Below are 16,864 nucleotides of genomic sequence, written 5' to 3'. Positions count from 1 at the left end.
GTACACATGCACGTTTATACAGTAATAAAGTTCAGGAATAAATTTTAAGTAACAACAATCTTGTTTTTTTTTTCTTTTTGCGGCAGGGTCTAGCTCTATCACACACACTGGAGTGCACTGGTACAATCACAGCTCACTGCAGCCTCAGCCGTCTGGGCTCAAGCCATCTTCCCACCTCAGCCTCCCAAGTAGCTGGGTCCACAGGTGTGCACCACCATACTTGGCTTCTTTTTTTTTTTTTTCTCTGGAGAGACAGGGTCTTACCATATTGCCCAGACTAGTCTCGAACTCCTGGGCTCAAGCCATCCTCCCACGTTGGCCTCCCAAAGTGTTGCGATTACAGGTGTGAGTAACTGCGTCTGACCAACAATCTTCCTTGCTTAAAAATTTTAAACAATGCTGCCTTAGATACTCCCTAACAGATCTCTGCTTTAACAATCCAGCAGTTCATTGAGGTTCTCTCCTCTCTCTGTAGACTCTTCTACATAAGGCTTTGCACACTGCATGCAAGTAGACTACTTTCTACACATAAGCACTTTTGCTGCTCTCTCTCTCTCTCTCAGGAATTGACAGCTTATCAATGAGACAAAAAATATATCAGTAATAATATATATTTGAATTATACAATCAGTGGGTGGGGCACAAAACCAATAGCTTCTTTGCTACCATCCCTCAACCCTCCAAAAAAGAATTACACAATCAATAGGATTGAACTACATGACATAGAGAGAACATTTTAGCCAATAATTAGAAAATAGCATGTTTTTCTCAAGCACACTCAGATCACTTGCACAAACTGTCCATATACTGAAGCATAAAGCAAATCTCAAGTAATTTTCAAGGATTGGAATCATATAGATCTCCCTGTCTGGCCATAATCTCATTACCTTGGAAATCAATAAGTGAAAGATACTCTTTCAGAAATTAAGAGAATCACTTCTAAATAATTTATGGATCCAATGGAAAAAAAATATGATGCAAATTAGAGAATACTTAGAACAGAACGATGAGATCATACTGCAGTAAATTGTATTATTGTTCCAAATAGTTTCTGCTCTACCCTGTGGAAGAATTATAGATTCCAGGCCGGGTGCAGTGGCTCAAGCCTGTAATCCCAGCACTTTGGGAGGCCAAGGCCGGTGGATCACCTGAGGTCAGGAGTTTGAGACCAGCCTGGCCAACATAGTGAAACCCCATCTCTACTAAAAATACAAAAATTAGCCAGGCGTGGTGGCGCATGCCTGTAATCCCAGCTACTCAGGAGGCTGAGAGAGGAGAATCACTTGAACCCAGGAGGTGGAGGTTGCAGTGAGCCGAGATCACGCCACTGCACTCTAGCCTGGGTGACAGAGCAAGACTGTCTCAAAAAAAAAAAAAAGAATTATACATTCCAATCCATTGCTGTATTCTTTCAGTGTCCACACTATGAGAAGATTTCTATTTCCCACACACTGAAATCATGCTTGGCCATTTGACTTGCTTTGTTCAATGAAATGCGAGTGGATTGATATGTGCCACTTTTGACCATAAGTCTGTAAGAGCCACTACTTTTTCCTTCTGCCCTAGATTGGCATGGCACAGAAAACTATGTCTTCAGTGTGGATCCCAGAATGGGGCAGAGTCACAGTCAATTCATAGTCTATATGTAAGAAAGAAATTTTTGTTGTGGCAAGCCACTGAAATTGGTTTGAAATTGCTTATTACCACAGCACAACTTAGCCACAGCTAACTGATACAAATATCTATAAAAACTTCTGGTTGAAATAGTACTGAAAGTCCTAGCCAGAGAAATTAGGCAAGGGAAAGAAATAAAAGGGATGCAAATAGGAAAATAAGAAGTTAAATTGTCTGTTTGCAGAGAACATGATCTTATATGGAAAATGCTAAAGACTCCATCAAAAATTTTCAAAACTAATAAATGAATTCAGTAAAGTTACAGGACACAAAATCCAACATAGAAAAACCAATGGCATTTCTATACACTAACAAATTATTCCAAAAAGAAATTAAGAAAACAATCCAAGCCAGGAGCAAGGGCTCACGCCTGTAATCCCAGCATTTTGGGAGGCCGAGGTGGGAGAATTACTTGAGCCTGAAAGTTCAAGTCCAGCCTGGGCAACACAGTGAGACTCCATCTCTACAAATTAAAAAATAAAAATTAGCTGGGCATGGTAGTGTGTACTTGTAGTCCCAGCCACTCTGGAGGCCGAGGTGGGAAGATTGCTTAAGCCCAGGAGGTCAAGGCTGCATGACTGTGCCACGGCACTCCAGCCTAAGCAATAGAGCAAGACCCTGTCTCAAAAAAGAAAATAAAAGAAAAAGAAAACAATCCAATTTACAGTAGCCACAAAAATAATATTTAAGAATAAATTTAACAAAGAAGGTGAAAAATCTATGAACCAAAAACTATAAAGCATTGATAAGAAATTAAAGAAGCCAAAAATAAAAAGAAAGATATCCTGTCTTCATGGATTGGAAGAATAAGATTGTTAAAATGTCCATACTACCCAAAGCAATCTACTACTCAAAGGATTCAATGCAATCTATTAAAATTCCAATGACCTGTTTCACAAAAATAGGAAACACTATCCTAAAATTCATATGAAACCATAAAAGACCCCCAAATAGCCAAAGTACCCCCAAAGACCCCCAAATAGCAAAAAGAACAAAGCTAGAGGCATCACACTACCTGATATCAAAATCTACTACAAGCCATAATCAAAGCAGCATGCTATTGACATAAAAACAGATCTGTAGACCAACAAAACAGAATAGAAAGCCCAGAAATAAATCTACATATTTCTGGTCAATTGATTTTCAACAAAGATGCCAATAACACACAATGGGGAAGCGACAGTCTCTTCAATACTGTTGAAAAACAGTATATCCATATGCAGAAGAATGTCACTGGGCCTTTATCTCACTCCATATACAACAATCCACTGAATATGGAGTAAGATTTAAATGTAAGACCTGAAACTGTGAAACTACTAGAAGAAAACATAGGGGAAAAGTTCCATGACATTGGTTTGGGCAATAATTGTTTTGAATATGACCCCAAAAGCATAGGCAACAAAAGCAAAAGTAGATAAATGAGATTACATTAAACTAAAAAGCTTCTGCACAGAAGAGGGAACAATCAACCATGTGAAAAAGACAACCTATGGAATGGAAGAAAATATTTGTAAACTATGTATCTGATAAGGAGTTAATATCCAAAATATATAAGGAATTCACACACCTCAATAGCAAGAAAAAAATTAACCAGATTTTACAATGGGCAAAGGAACTAAATAGACATGTCTCAAAAGAAAACATACAAATGGCCAACAGGTATATAAAAAAAGGTCAGCATCAGCTGGGCGGTGGCCCACGCCTGTAATCCCAGGACTTTGGGAGGCCAAGATGGGTGGATCACGAGGTCAGGAGGTCAAGACCATCCTGGCTAACACGGTGAAACCCCGTCTCTACTAAAAATACAAAAAAAAAAAAAAAAAAAAAAAATAGCTGGGCCTAGTAGCGGGTGCTTGTAGTCCCAGCTACTCGGGAGGCTGAGGCAGGAGAATGGCGTGAACCCAGGAGGCGGAGCTTGCAGTGAGCCGAGATCCCAAGATCGCGCCTCTGCACTCCAGCCTGGGCGACTGAGCGAGACTCTGTCTCAAAAGAAAAAAAAATCAGCATCACTAATCATTAGGAAAAGGCAAATTAAAACCACAATGAGATATTACCTTATCCTTGTGAGAATGGCTATTACCAAAAAGACCGAAGACGACAAAGTGTTGGCAAGGATGTAGAGAAGAGGGAACCCTGGAACACTGTTGGCGGGAAGGTAAACTAGTACAGCCATTATGGAGAATAGTATGGAAGTTTCTCAAAAAATTATAAATAGAACTACTATATAACCCAACGATCCCACTACTGGATATATATCCAAAGGAAATGAAATCAGTATGTTGAAGAGATATCTGCATCCTATGTCTACTGCAGCATTATTCACAATACCCAAGATATGGAATCATCATGAATGGATGAATGGATAAAGAAAATGTGGTGTATATACACAATGGAATACTACTCAGCCTTAAAAAAGGAGAAAATCCTATTATTTGCAACACCACAGATGAGCCTGGAGGACATTATGTTAAATGAAATAAGCCAGGCACAGAAAGACAAATACCTCCTGATACCACTTACATGTGGAGTCTGAAAAAGATTAACTCAGAGAAGCAGACTAGAATGGCAGTTACCAGGGTTAATGAGTGGTGTGGCATTGTGGGATGCTGATCAAAGAATACAAAATTTCAGTTAGGAAGAATAAGTTCAAGAGATCCATTGCACAACATGGTGATTGTAGTGAATAACAAGGTATTCATACTCAAAAATTGCTAAGAAAGTAGATGTTAAGTTTTCTCACCACAAAAAAATGGTATGTGAGGTAATGCATATGTTAATTGGCTTGATTTAGCCATTCCATGATGAATACATATATCGAAACATCATGTTGTTGTTGTTGTTGTTGTTTTTGAGACCGTGTCTCGCTCTGCGGCCCAGGCTGGAGTGCAGTGGCGCGATCTTGGCTCACTGCAAGCTCCGCCTCCCGGGTTCACGCCATTCTCTTGCCTCAGCCTCCCGAGTAGCTGGGACTACAGGCGCTCACAACGACGCCCGGCTAATTTTTTGTATTTTTAGTAGAGATGGGGTTTCACCGTGTTAGCCAGGATGGTCTCGATCTCCTGACCTCGTGATCCGCCCACCTTGGCCTCCCAAAGTGCTGGGATTACAGGCGTGAGCCACCACACCCGGCCTCGAAACATCATGTTGTACACTAACATGGTTTGGATGTGTGTCCCCTCCAAATTTCATGTTGCATGTGATTCCCATTGTTGGAGGTGGGGCCTGGTGGGACGTGTTTGGGTAAGAGAGGTGGATCCCTCATGAATGCTTGGTGCCATCCTAGCAGTAATGAGTGAGTTCCTGCTTTATGAGGTCATGTGAAATCTGGTTGTTTCTGGGACCTCCCCCATCTCTCTCTTGCTCTCACTGTCTCCATGTGATACACCGGCTCCCCACTTGCCTTCTGCCATGATTGAAAGCTTCCTTGGGCCTCACCAGAAGCAGAGCAGATGCCAGCGCCATTCTTCCTGTACAGCCTGCAGAACCATGAGCCAATTAAACCTATTTTCCTTATAAATTACCCAGCCTCAGGTATTTTGTATAGCAATGCAAGAATGGACTAATACATATTCCATAAATATATTTGGTAAGGTGGGCCAAGAAAAGAAAAAAGAGGGCCGGGCACGGTGGCTTACACCTGTAATCCCAGCATATTGGGAGGCTGAGGTGGGTGGGTCGCCTGAGGTCAGGAGTTCAAGACCAGCTTGGCCAACATGGTGAAACTCCGTCTCTACTAAAAATACAAAAAATAGCCGGGTGTGGTGGCGTGCACCTGTAATCTCAGCTACTCGGGAGGCCAAGGCAGGAGAATTGCTTGAACCTAGGCGGTGGAGGTTGCAGTGAGCCAAGATTGTGCCACTGCACTCCAGCTTGGGCAACTGAGCGAGACTCCATCTCAAAAAATAAATAAATAAATAAATAAATAAAAAATAAAAGAAAAAAGAGAAGGCATACAAAAATAATAAAGAGAATGAAAAAGGTGACAAAACTCAGATTCTGCACAGAATTAACAGACATTATAGATTATTGTGAATAACTTTATGCCAAGAAGTTTGAAATATATATAAAATGGGGAAAAATTCTTAGAAAATATTACTGTATTACATTACATATAATAATACTAATACTATTACAATAAGTTAAAAACTAGATCGATTGTACAACCATTATAGTAATTGAATCAAGAGATAAAAACTTTCCTCCAAAGCAAACAGCAGCACAGATTGTTTCACAGGAGCGTTCTATCAAACATTAAAGGGAAAAATAAATTCCAATTTTAAGCAAACTACTCCATAACATAGAAAAGGAAGTTACATTGCTCACCCATTATATGAAACCAGGATAAACAGACAAGAGAATTATGAGAAGTGAAAATTGCAGGGTTATTTCTTTATGAACAGATGCAAAAATCTTAGAATATTAGCAAATTGACCTAGTATTTTTTTTTTTTTTTTTGACAGGGTCTCACTTTGTCACTCAAGCTAAGAGTGCAGTGGTGCAGTCACAGCTCACTACAGCCTTGACTTCTGGGGCTCAGCAATCCTCCCACCTCAGCCTCCTGAGCAACTAGGACTACATATGTGTGCCACCATGCCTGTTTTTTTTTTAAGAGATGGGGTGCCACAAACTCAGGCTTAAACCATGTTCCCACTTCAGGCTCCCAAAATGCTGGGATTACAGGAGTGAGCCACCGTGCCCAGTCTTGATTTAGTAGTGTTTAAAAAAAACCATCATGGCCAAAATGAGACAAATCATATGATCATCTCAACAGATTCAGAAAAGTCACTCAAGGCTGGGCGCGGTGGCTCACGCCTGTAATCCTAGCACTTTGGGAAGCCGAGGCGGGTGGATCACGAGGTCAGGAGATCGAGATCATCCTTCCTAACACGGTGAAACCCCAGCTCTACTAAAAAATAGAAAAAATAAGCCGGGCGTGGTGGCGTGCGCCTGTAGTCCCAGCTACTCGGGAAGCTGAGGCAGGACAATGGCGTGAACCCGGGAGGTAGAGCTTGCAGTGAGCCGAGATCGCGCCACTGCACTCCAGTCTGGGCAAGAGAGCAAGACTCCGTCTCAAAAAAAGAAAAATAAAAGTCTCTCAATAAAATTGAACCCTCTTCCATAATAAAAACTCTTAATAAACGAGGAACAGAAGAGAATCTTCTTAACCTGATAAAGGGTATCTAACAAAAACCTACAACACTCTCAGAGTTGATGAAAATTTCAAATCGACAACCAGAATGGATGCCTACTATTAACACTTCTGTTCAACCTTGTACTGAAATTTTAGCTAACCATGTAAGACAAGAAAAGGGGAAGGTGTAAGGCTTAGAATGGAAGAAACAAAACCATTATTGCCAAATGCATTGCCTCACACCTGTAATCCCAACACTGGGATGCCAAGGTGGGCGGATCCTTTGAGTTTAGGAGTTGGAGACCAGCCTGGGCAATGTGGTGAAACCCCGTCTCTACAAAAAATACAAAAATTAGCAGGGTGTGGAGGTGCCCACCTGTAGTCCCAGCTACTCAGGAGGCTGAGATGGAAGGATCACTTGAGGCTTAGGTTGTAGGGAGCCGAGATTGCATCACTGCACTCCAGCCTGGGCAACCAAGCAAGACTCTGTCTCAAAAAACAAAAATAAAAACAAAAACAAAAAACAACCAAAACCAAAACATTATTATTTGTAGATGACATTTTTAGAAAATTTTACAAAACAGTTTCCTCTGTCAAGTAGATAACATTTTTATCTACATAATAACCCCAAAATATGTGTTAGATAAATTATTAAAAATAAGAGAGTTTAGTCAAGTGGCTAGATATAAAATTGATTTACATAAATTATTGCACTTCTATGCCTCATCAAAAAACAAACATTAATTTAAGAAAAGAAATAATTGGCAGGGTGCAGTGGCTCACACCTGTAATCCCAGCACTTTGGAAAGCTGAGGTGGGCAGATCACTTGCGGTCAGGTGTTCGAGACCAGCCTGGCCAACATGGCGAAACCCTGTCCCTAGTAAAAATACAAAATTAGCCAGGTGTGGTGGTACACACCTGTAATCCTAGCTACTTGGGAGGCTGAGGCAGGAGAATCGCTTGAACCTGGGAGGCAGAGGTTGCAGTGAGCAATGATGGTGCCACTGGACTCCAGCCTGGGTGACAAAGCAAAACTCCATCTCAAAAAAAAAAAAAAAAAAAAGGGACATTTTAGTGACCTCGAGAGAGAAGCATTTCTTTTTAAATTATTTTTGAAGGGCAAATCATAATTGTATACACTTATTGGGTACAATGGGATGTTTTGATATACATACAAAATATGGAATGATTAATCAGGCTAATTAATATATCCATCACTTCACTTACTTAGGTTTTGTGGTGAGAAGTATTTCTTCAGTAATTTGCAAAGAGATTATATAAGATTCAATTATTATTTCAACTTTATGTATAAGAATCTGAAACTTACAGCAGTTAAATTTGTCCAGAGTCACCCAAGCTAACATTCAAACCCCGGAAATGCAGTCTGTGGGCTGTCATTCTTAACCTCAATGCTGTGCAGGCATTTTGTGTGTGTTCCATCCATCAATTCCCTTTTCCCCCTCTTTTAATTTTTATTACTTATTTATTCATGTCAGATAGGTAATGTGCCCACGTTGTAACAAGGTTTGATGTGGTTTGGCTCTGTGTCCCCACCGAAATCTCATGTTGAATCATAATTCCCAGTGTTGGCGGAGGAACCCGGTGGGAGGTGATTGGATTATGGGGGCAATTTCCCCATTCTGTTCTCGTGATAATGAGATAATGAGTTCTCGTGATAATGAGTTCTTGTGCGATCTGATGGTTTAAAAGTGTGTGGCACTTCCCTCCTGGCTTCCTGTCTCTCTCTCGCCTGCCACCACGTGAAGAAGGTGCTTCTTCCCCTTCCCCTTCTGCCATGATGGTAAGCTTCCTGAGGCCTCCCAGTCATTCTCCTGTTAACCCTGCAGAACTGTGAGTCAATTAAACCACTTGTCTTCATAAATTATCCAGTCTCAGGTAGTTCTTTATAGCTGTGTGAAAACGGACTAATACAGGTTTGAGGGAGAAACATCTCAAACATGCGTGTGCAAACCCAATCATCACACTTACGAACTACAAAAGGATCTCCCCATCTCCCTTCTCTTCTTAATCAAGCCTTACCTTTTTCTCACTCTGAATAAACTGTTTCCTGCTTTGCACTCCAGTAGCAGCCTATACCTCCCTTATAGCATTTACTTTATACCTCGCATTATTTTGTTGGGTTTCTCTACATATACATGGGTACATACACAGAGTAGGTTTGGAAAGATAAGCAAGAAGTGTTCACAATGCAGATGATATTATTATTATTAAATTGAGCCATTTGGGTAAGAGGTTGATGATAATAACAATGCTCTCATTTGGTTAACAATAAATATTTCAACTTCACAATATACTCCAATACATAAAACGTCTTAAAAACATCAAAGAGCTGATAAAAGAGTGAAAAATTACAAGACAAAAATATAAGCCTGGGCAACATGGTGAAACCCCGTCTCTACAAAACATATGAAAACTTAGCTGGCCATGGTGACGCACAGCTGTGGTAACAACTACTTGAGAGGCCGAGGTGGGAGGATCACTTGAGCCAGGATCACACCACTGCACTCCAGCCTGGGTGACAGAGTGAGACTCTGTCTCAAATAAAAGGGAAAGGGGAAAGGAAGGAAAGGGAAGGGGAGGGGAGGGGAGGGGAGGGAAGGTGAGGGGAGGGGGAAGAAAGGAAAGGAAAGGAAAAGAAAGGGGAAGAAAGGAAAGGAGAAGAAAGGAAAAAGGAAAGAAAAGGAGAAGAAAGGAGAAAGGAAAGGAGAGAGAAGAGGGGAGGGGAGGGGAGGGGAGGGGAAGAGAGGAGAGGAGAGGAGAGGAGAGGAGAGGAGAGGAGAGGAGAGGAGAGGACTCTAAGAGGTAAGTGAAGGATGATAGACACTTTTGCCCTGAAGGCATTTGCCAACCTTAGAGAAATTGTGCTTCAGTTTAGATGACTGAAGCTTCTTAAAAGGAAACCCACTTTCCTTAAAACTAAGACTCCAAAGTGCTACATCCTCAAGGTAATGGTAAAGAAGAAATAAATCCATCCCACTCCACTCTACCTCATGTCCAGGGAACCTCAAGAAAAGTTGTCCTTGATATAAACAGAGAAACAGAAAAAATTATCTCTTCGAGGTTATAATTGCAAATTTAGTGCCTTATAGATTGTAACCTATATACCCACATCACCTAAGCAGTTCAAAAAAACTTCAAGTTCAGCTTAAAGTGGTCCTGAACTGGTAATACATTTAGGCACCTAGAAGAAGCAAATGCAAGTTCTTTCTGGAGAAATGTACCTTCACCTAAGGCAGTGCTATCAACCGGGGTGAAAATTTTCACCAAAAAATTTCAAGGAAAATTAGCAACTCACAGTAAAAGTAAATACAGAGTGAAGGAAACAAGGCACAATGAAGGAATATCAGCAAAAATAATTGACAAAAGACCTATTTTTTGAAAATCAAATATTATAATAGGATTATCAGTCATTTTAGAAAACTATCCTTACACTAACTGAGAAACAAATGATGCATTTTTTTCTTTTCTTTTTTTTTTTTTTTGAGATGGAGCTTTACTCTTTTTACCCAGGCTGGAGTGCAATCGCGCAATCTCGGCTCACTGCAACCTCCGCCTCTGGGATTCAAGTGATTCTCCTGCCTCAGCCTCCCGAGTAGCTGGGATTACAGGCATTCGGCACCATGCCCGGCTAATTTTGTATTTTTAGTAGAGATGGGGTTTCTCTCCATGTTGGTCAGGCTGGTGTCGAACTCCTGACATCAGGTGACCCACCCGCCTTAGCCTCCCAAAGTGCTGGGATTATAGGCATGAGCCACTGCACCCAGCGATGCACTTTTAATTATATGTAGAAACTGGAAACTCTAAAATTGTAACCTAACAGGTGTTTCTTCTTTTTCTTTTTTTTTGAGACAGAGTCTCACTCTGTTGCCCAGTCTGGAGTGCAGTGGCACAATCCTGGCTTACTGCAACCTCCGCCTCCCAAGATCAAGCGATTCTTCTGCCTCAGCCTTCCGAGTAGCTGGGATTACAGGCATGTGCCACCATGCCTGGCTAATTTAGCATTTTTAGTAAAGATGGGGTTTCACCATGTTAGTCAGCCTTGGCTTCCCAAAGTGTTGGAATTACAGGTGTGAGCCACTGCACCTGGCCAACAGGTTTTTTTTTAACATTAGAAAATTTCTCAAAATGAAAAATACAGTAATCATAATTAAAGTTGATAATTTAATAATCAATTTTAACAGAATAGATTCAGAAGAAGAGAGAATTAATGAACTAGAAGATAGGGTGGACGAAGTTATTCAAACTACAACAAAGAAAGCAAGAGACGTGCTGGGCACGGTGACTCACACCTGTAATCCCAGCACTTTGGGAGGCCGAGGCAGGTGGATCACAAAGTCAGGAGATCAAGACCATCCTGGCTAACACAGTGAATCCCCATCTCTACTAAAAATACAAAAAATTAGCTGGGCGTGGTGGCAGGCGCCTGTAGACACTGCTACTCGGGAGGCTGAGGCAGGAGAACGGCGTGAACCCGGGAGGCGGAGCTTGCAGTGACTTGAAATAGCGCCACTGCACTCCAGCCTGGGCAACAGAGTGAGACTCCATCAAAAAGAAAAAAAAAAAAAAAGCAAGAGATGAAAAAAATGAAACCCAGGTTAAGGAGAGGGTAGAGAGAATGGGACAGATGCAATATTTGAAGAGATTAATGGCTGAGAATTGTCCACAGCTGATGAAAGACACCAACCCATAAATTTGAGAAGTCCAACAAATCCCAAGATAAATTTAAAAATACACATCTATTAAAACTGCAGAACACCAAAGACATAAATATAATAAAAGCAGCTAGGAGGTGGGATATGGAATGGAGTAGGGAGAATATATTCAAATAAGCAGCGTGCAGTCAAACAGCTAATTTTTTTTTTTTTTTTTGAGACGGAGTCTCACTCTATCACCCAGGCTGGGGTGCAGTGGCACGATCTCGGCTCACTGCAACCTCTGCCTCCTGGGTTCAAGCAATTCTCCTGCCTCAGCCTCCTAAGTAGCTGGGATTACAGGCACCCATCACCATGCCTGGCTAATTTTTTTTATTTTTAGAAGAGACGGGGTTTCTCCACGTTGGCAAGGCTAGTCTTGAACACCTGACCTCAGATGATCCACCCGCCTTGGCTTCCCAATGTGCTGGGATTACAGGCATGAGCCACCGTGCCCAGCCAAACAGCTGAGTTTTTAATAGCAACAGTGGAAGTCAGAAGACAATGGAATAATACTTTCCTTTTTTGTTTTGTTTTTTTGTTTTGTTTTGTTTTGTTTTTTACAAAGCACTAACCAAGAAGCAGGAAATACACTACTACACTAAAAGATAAAATACAAAGTCTTTACTCAGAAAAAAATTCTTGTAAGAATGAAGGCAATGGGAGGTTGAGGCTGCAGTGAACTGTGATTGCACCCCTGCACTCCAGGATGCCAGAGTGAGACCCTGTCTCAAAAAAAATAAAAAATAAAGAATGATGGCAAAATAAAAATGTTTCCAGAAAACAAACAGAGATCATTCACTAACAGAAAAGAAACATTAAAGGAAATCCTAAATGATACATTAAGACAGAAGGAAATGGAACCAAATGAAAGGTCTGAGACGCAAGAAGGAATAGTGATGAAGAAATATGGTAAGTCAGGCACTTTGGCTAATGCCTATAATCCCAGCACTTTGGGAGGCTGAGGTGGGAGGACTGCTTGAGCCTAGGAGTTCTTTGGAACTATGCTGCCTGGGCAACATAGAGAAACTATGTCTCTACAAAGATTAGCCAAGCATGGTGGCATACTCCTGTAGTCCCTGCTACTCAGGAGGGAGGATCACTTGAGCCCAGGAGGTGGAGGCTGCAGTGAGCCAAGATTGTGCCACAGCACCCAAGTCTGGTGACAGAGCAAGACCTTATCTCTTTGAAAAGAAGAAAGAGAGAAAGAGAGGAAGGAAGGAAGGAAGAGAGGGAGATAAATAAGCTAGATGGGGGTCGTGGAAGTCAAAAGTCAGAATCCACTAACGAGTATGTAAAGCTTATCTGCTGAATCAAAACAATTAATTAAAAATTTATTTAAAAATTTTAAGGGCCGAGCATGATGGCTCATGGCTGTAATCTCTGCATTTGTGAGGCCAAGATGGGATTGCTTGAGACCAGGAGTTTGAGACAAACCTGGGCAACACAGGGAGACCCCATCTCTACAAAAAAAAAAAAAAAAAAAAATTAGCCAAGGCATGGTGGGGCGTGCCTATAGTCCCAGCTACTTGGGAGGCTAAGGCAGGAAAATCGCTTCAGCCCAGGAAGATGAGGCTGCAGTGAGCCATCATTGTGCCACTGCACTCCAACCTGGGCGACAGAGTGACCTGTCTAAAAAAAAAAAAAAAAAATTTTAAGAAATGTGATAATATATGGTAAATATCAATGAATAGGCCAAGTGTGGTGGCTCACACATATAATCTCAGCACTTTGGGAGGCTGAGGTGGGAGGACCACTTGAGCCCAGGAATTGAGCCCTGGGCAACATGGTGAAACCTTGCCTCTACAAAAACAAAAACAAAAACAACAAAAATTTGCTGGACATGGTGGCCTGTGCTGGTAGTTCCAGCTACTCAGGAGCCTGAGGTGGGAGGATTGCTTAATTCGGGGAGGTGGAGGTGGACGTTGCAGTGAGCAGAGATCATGCCACTGCACTCCAGAGTGAGACTCTGTCTCAAAAAAAAAAAAAAAAAAATTTGACCACATTATAACTGTAACATCTTGTCAGGTTCAAAATAAAAACAGACGAGAACTAAAAATGGCAAAAATAACAAAAGTTGAATGGAGCTAAATAGAACTTAAATTGTGTGTAGCACTGTTAGTTTATTACACTGGGACTCAGCATTTCTATTTCATTGAGCGTTTTCTTTTGGTCTATTAATCAGTTGTTTTCTTTATTTCTGCTAACATGTAAAAGAAAGCTTATTTGCTGTGAGGTATATAAAATTATGTATGTACACCTCAATATTTATTCTATTTTCTAATTATATATTTGTAAACTGTTCTATGTTCTTACCATTCTTGTCTTCTTGGTCCATCCTAGACTTAGTGGGGTATTAAAATCTCCTACTTTGTTCATGTTTCTGTCCATTTCTTCTTGTATTCTAACAGATTTTGCTTTGTGCACTTTGTTGTTTTTGACAAATCTGGTTTTATTAAGCCTCTGCTCTCAATCTTGCAATGATTTTCCATTATATGTGGAATAAAAATCTAAAACACTTGTCAAGTCCTACAAAGAGCCTATATGATCTGGTTCCTGGCTACCTCATTTCCTGCCATTCTCTCTGCCAATTTATTTATTTATTTTTGTTGAGACAGTCTCACTCTGTTGCCCAGGCTGGAGTGCAGTGGCATGATCTTGGCTCACTGCCATCTTCACCTCCTGGGTTCAAGCGACTCTCCTGCCTCAGCCTCCCAAGGAGCTGGGACTACAAGTGTACGCCACGATGCCTGGCTAAAGTGTATTTTCAGTAGAGATGGGGTTTCGCCATGTTGGCCAGGCTGGTCTTGAACTCCTGACCTCAAGTGATCTGCCCGCCTTGGCCTCCCAAAGTCCTGGGATTACAGGTATGAGCCACTGCGCCCCACCTCCAATTTTCTTAAACATGCCAAACATATGCCTATTTTGGGCCTTTAGTGGCTACTCCTGGAGCCTGGAAAGCTCTTGCCCCAACTATTTTCCTGGCTCAATCCCTAAGACTTCATTCAAGATGCTGCTCAAATGTCTCCTAAGAAAGACTATCTCTAGTCTCCCTGTGTCAAAATCACATCCCCACCACCCCCCATACTTTCTCTGCTTTTACTATTTTATCATCTTCATACAACGTATCACTGCCGTAGTCCCCCCTTATCCTTGGTTTCAGTTTCCTGTGGTATATTTTGAGACAGACCACATTCACATAACTTTTATTACAATATTATTCATTATTGTTAATCTCTTACTGTGCCTTATAAATTAGGCTTTATCACAGGTATGTGTGTAAAGGAAAAAACATGGAATATATCGGGTTTGGCACTATCCCGGGTTTCAGGTATCCACTGGGGGTCTTGGAACATATTCCCATGGATTACTGTGGGATCCTGTGCTTGAAAATTACGTATTTATCATCTTCAGTATAATGTGTTATGGGGGTAGAAACTTCATTGTTGTGTTCACCAATGTATCTCAAGCTGGTACACAGTATTCAACAAATATCTGCTGAATGAATGAAACGTATTGCTTTATTATTTGGTTGTTCTTCTTATCAATATCAGTTATCTTCTAGAATGTGGTTTTGCTTTCAGTTCTACTTTGATATTAATACTGTCACCATCATTTTTTGTTCATGAAGGCTTGTCTACTTTTGCCTGTATCTTAATTTTTACTCTCAGTTTGTGTTTCTCTATTCCAAGCAGCAAATGTTGCATATATTTTCATGTTGTTTTTATTTATTTTTTATTTTTTTTGAGACGGAGTCTCGCTCTGTCACCCAGGCTGGAGGGCAGTGAGTGGCGTGATCTCAGCTCACTGCAACCTCCGCCTCCCTGGTTCAAGCAATTCTTCTGCTTCAGCTTCCTGAGTAGCTGGGATTACAGGCACCTGCCACCATGCCCAGATAATTTTTTTATTTGTGGTAGAGATGGGGTTTCACCATGTTGGCCAGACTTGCCTTGAACTCCTGACCTCAAATGATCCGCTCACCTCGGCCTCCCAAAGTGCTGGGATTACAGGCGCGAGCCACCGCGCCTGGCCTTCATGTTGTTTTTTAATTCAAATTGTCTTTTATATATGATATTATATATGATATTAAGCATATATATAAATTGTTTTATATATGATATTAAGCATTTCCATTTATCCAGTTATTTCTGTAATCCTACATTATGTTTTATAAATTTTGTTTTCTTAGTATTTCATTCCCTCTGCTATTTGATAAAACTTACTTTCTCAGACTACATGACATGCTAGCTAATGGCAAAGGGATAGGAAATGGGAAGTGGAGGACATTATAAAATACCAATCACAGCTTCTTGACCAATGGAAGCAAGCAAAGTCTGTACTAATCCCTATTTATTCCTTATCCTCGTGTGTGTGTGTGTGTCTATGAAACATTTTCAACCAATTTCTTCTTTTTACTCTGTTTTCCCTTGATGATTAAATTTGTTTGTTGGTGGTAAATTTTATAATTTGGTCCTTAGGTTACAGGATATCACGTTGAGATTTTTGACTGAACTAGAAGAATAATGAACATCACTGAGAAACGCAGAGATTGATCAGACTTAGCATCTTCCCTCTGGAGGAGAGTATGCATTTTTTATTTTGTTTTCTTTTGTTTTGTGACAGGATCTCATTGCAGACTGGATTGCACTGGTGTGATCTTGGCTCACTGGAGCCTAGGCCTCCTGGACTCACTCAGGCGATCCTCCCACCTCAGCCTCCCCAGTAGCTGGGCCTACAGGTACCTGCCACCATGCCCAGATAACTTTTCTGTAGAAACAGGGTTTTGTCACATTGCCCAGGTGGGTCTCAAACTCCTGGGCTCAAGCGATCCTCCCACTTCAGCCTCCCAGAGTGCTGAGATTGCTATGCAGCGCCTAGAAAACTACATATTTTTGTTTAAATGAGAGAAGCTGCATTATTTCAAGAGGGAGAATGGTGGTATAGCTGCTGCTGTTGTTTGGGAGTATGGCTAGAGGTATGTATAAAAAATGTTGACTACTGGCCGGGCGCAGTGGCTCACGCCTATAATCACAGCACTTTGGGAGGCTGAGGCGGATGGATCACCTGAGGTCAGGAGTTCAAGACCAGCCTGGCCAACATGGTGAAACCCCGTCTCTGCTACAAAAATTAGCTGGGCGTGTTGGCACATGCCTGTAATCTCAGCTACTCAGGAGGCTGAGGCAGGAAAATCGCTTGAACCCAGGAGGTGGAGGTTGCAGTGAGCCGAGATTGCACCACTACACTCCAGCGTGGGCAACAGAGTGAGAACCCATCTCAAAAAACAAAAAAACAAAACAAAAAAAAAACAAATGTTGACTACCAAGGTGAACCTCTGTGGACAGAACA

The 16,864-nt window shown here is 41.3% G+C and overlaps 1 protein-coding gene and 1 pseudogene across 1 annotated transcript in view; both read right to left on the bottom strand.

Annotated features, from left to right (window-relative positions):
• ASB3 (ankyrin repeat and SOCS box containing 3) overlaps nucleotides 1-16,864 on the bottom strand; it is a 192,842-nt gene that overhangs the window by 164,242 nt on the left and 11,736 nt on the right. The gene's annotated exons all lie outside the window — the stretch shown is intronic.
• On the bottom strand, nucleotides 8,697-8,810 carry LOC115933667 (uncharacterized; annotated as a pseudogene).

The sequence above is a fragment of the Gorilla gorilla genome, chromosome 12 (assembly GCF_029281585.2).
Source record: "Gorilla gorilla gorilla isolate KB3781 chromosome 12, NHGRI_mGorGor1-v2.1_pri, whole genome shotgun sequence".
In the NCBI taxonomy this organism is placed as follows: domain Eukaryota; kingdom Metazoa; phylum Chordata; class Mammalia; order Primates; family Hominidae; genus Gorilla; species Gorilla gorilla.
Note: the sequence above shows the minus strand (reverse complement) of the source record. Positions and strands in the feature narration are given on the sequence as shown.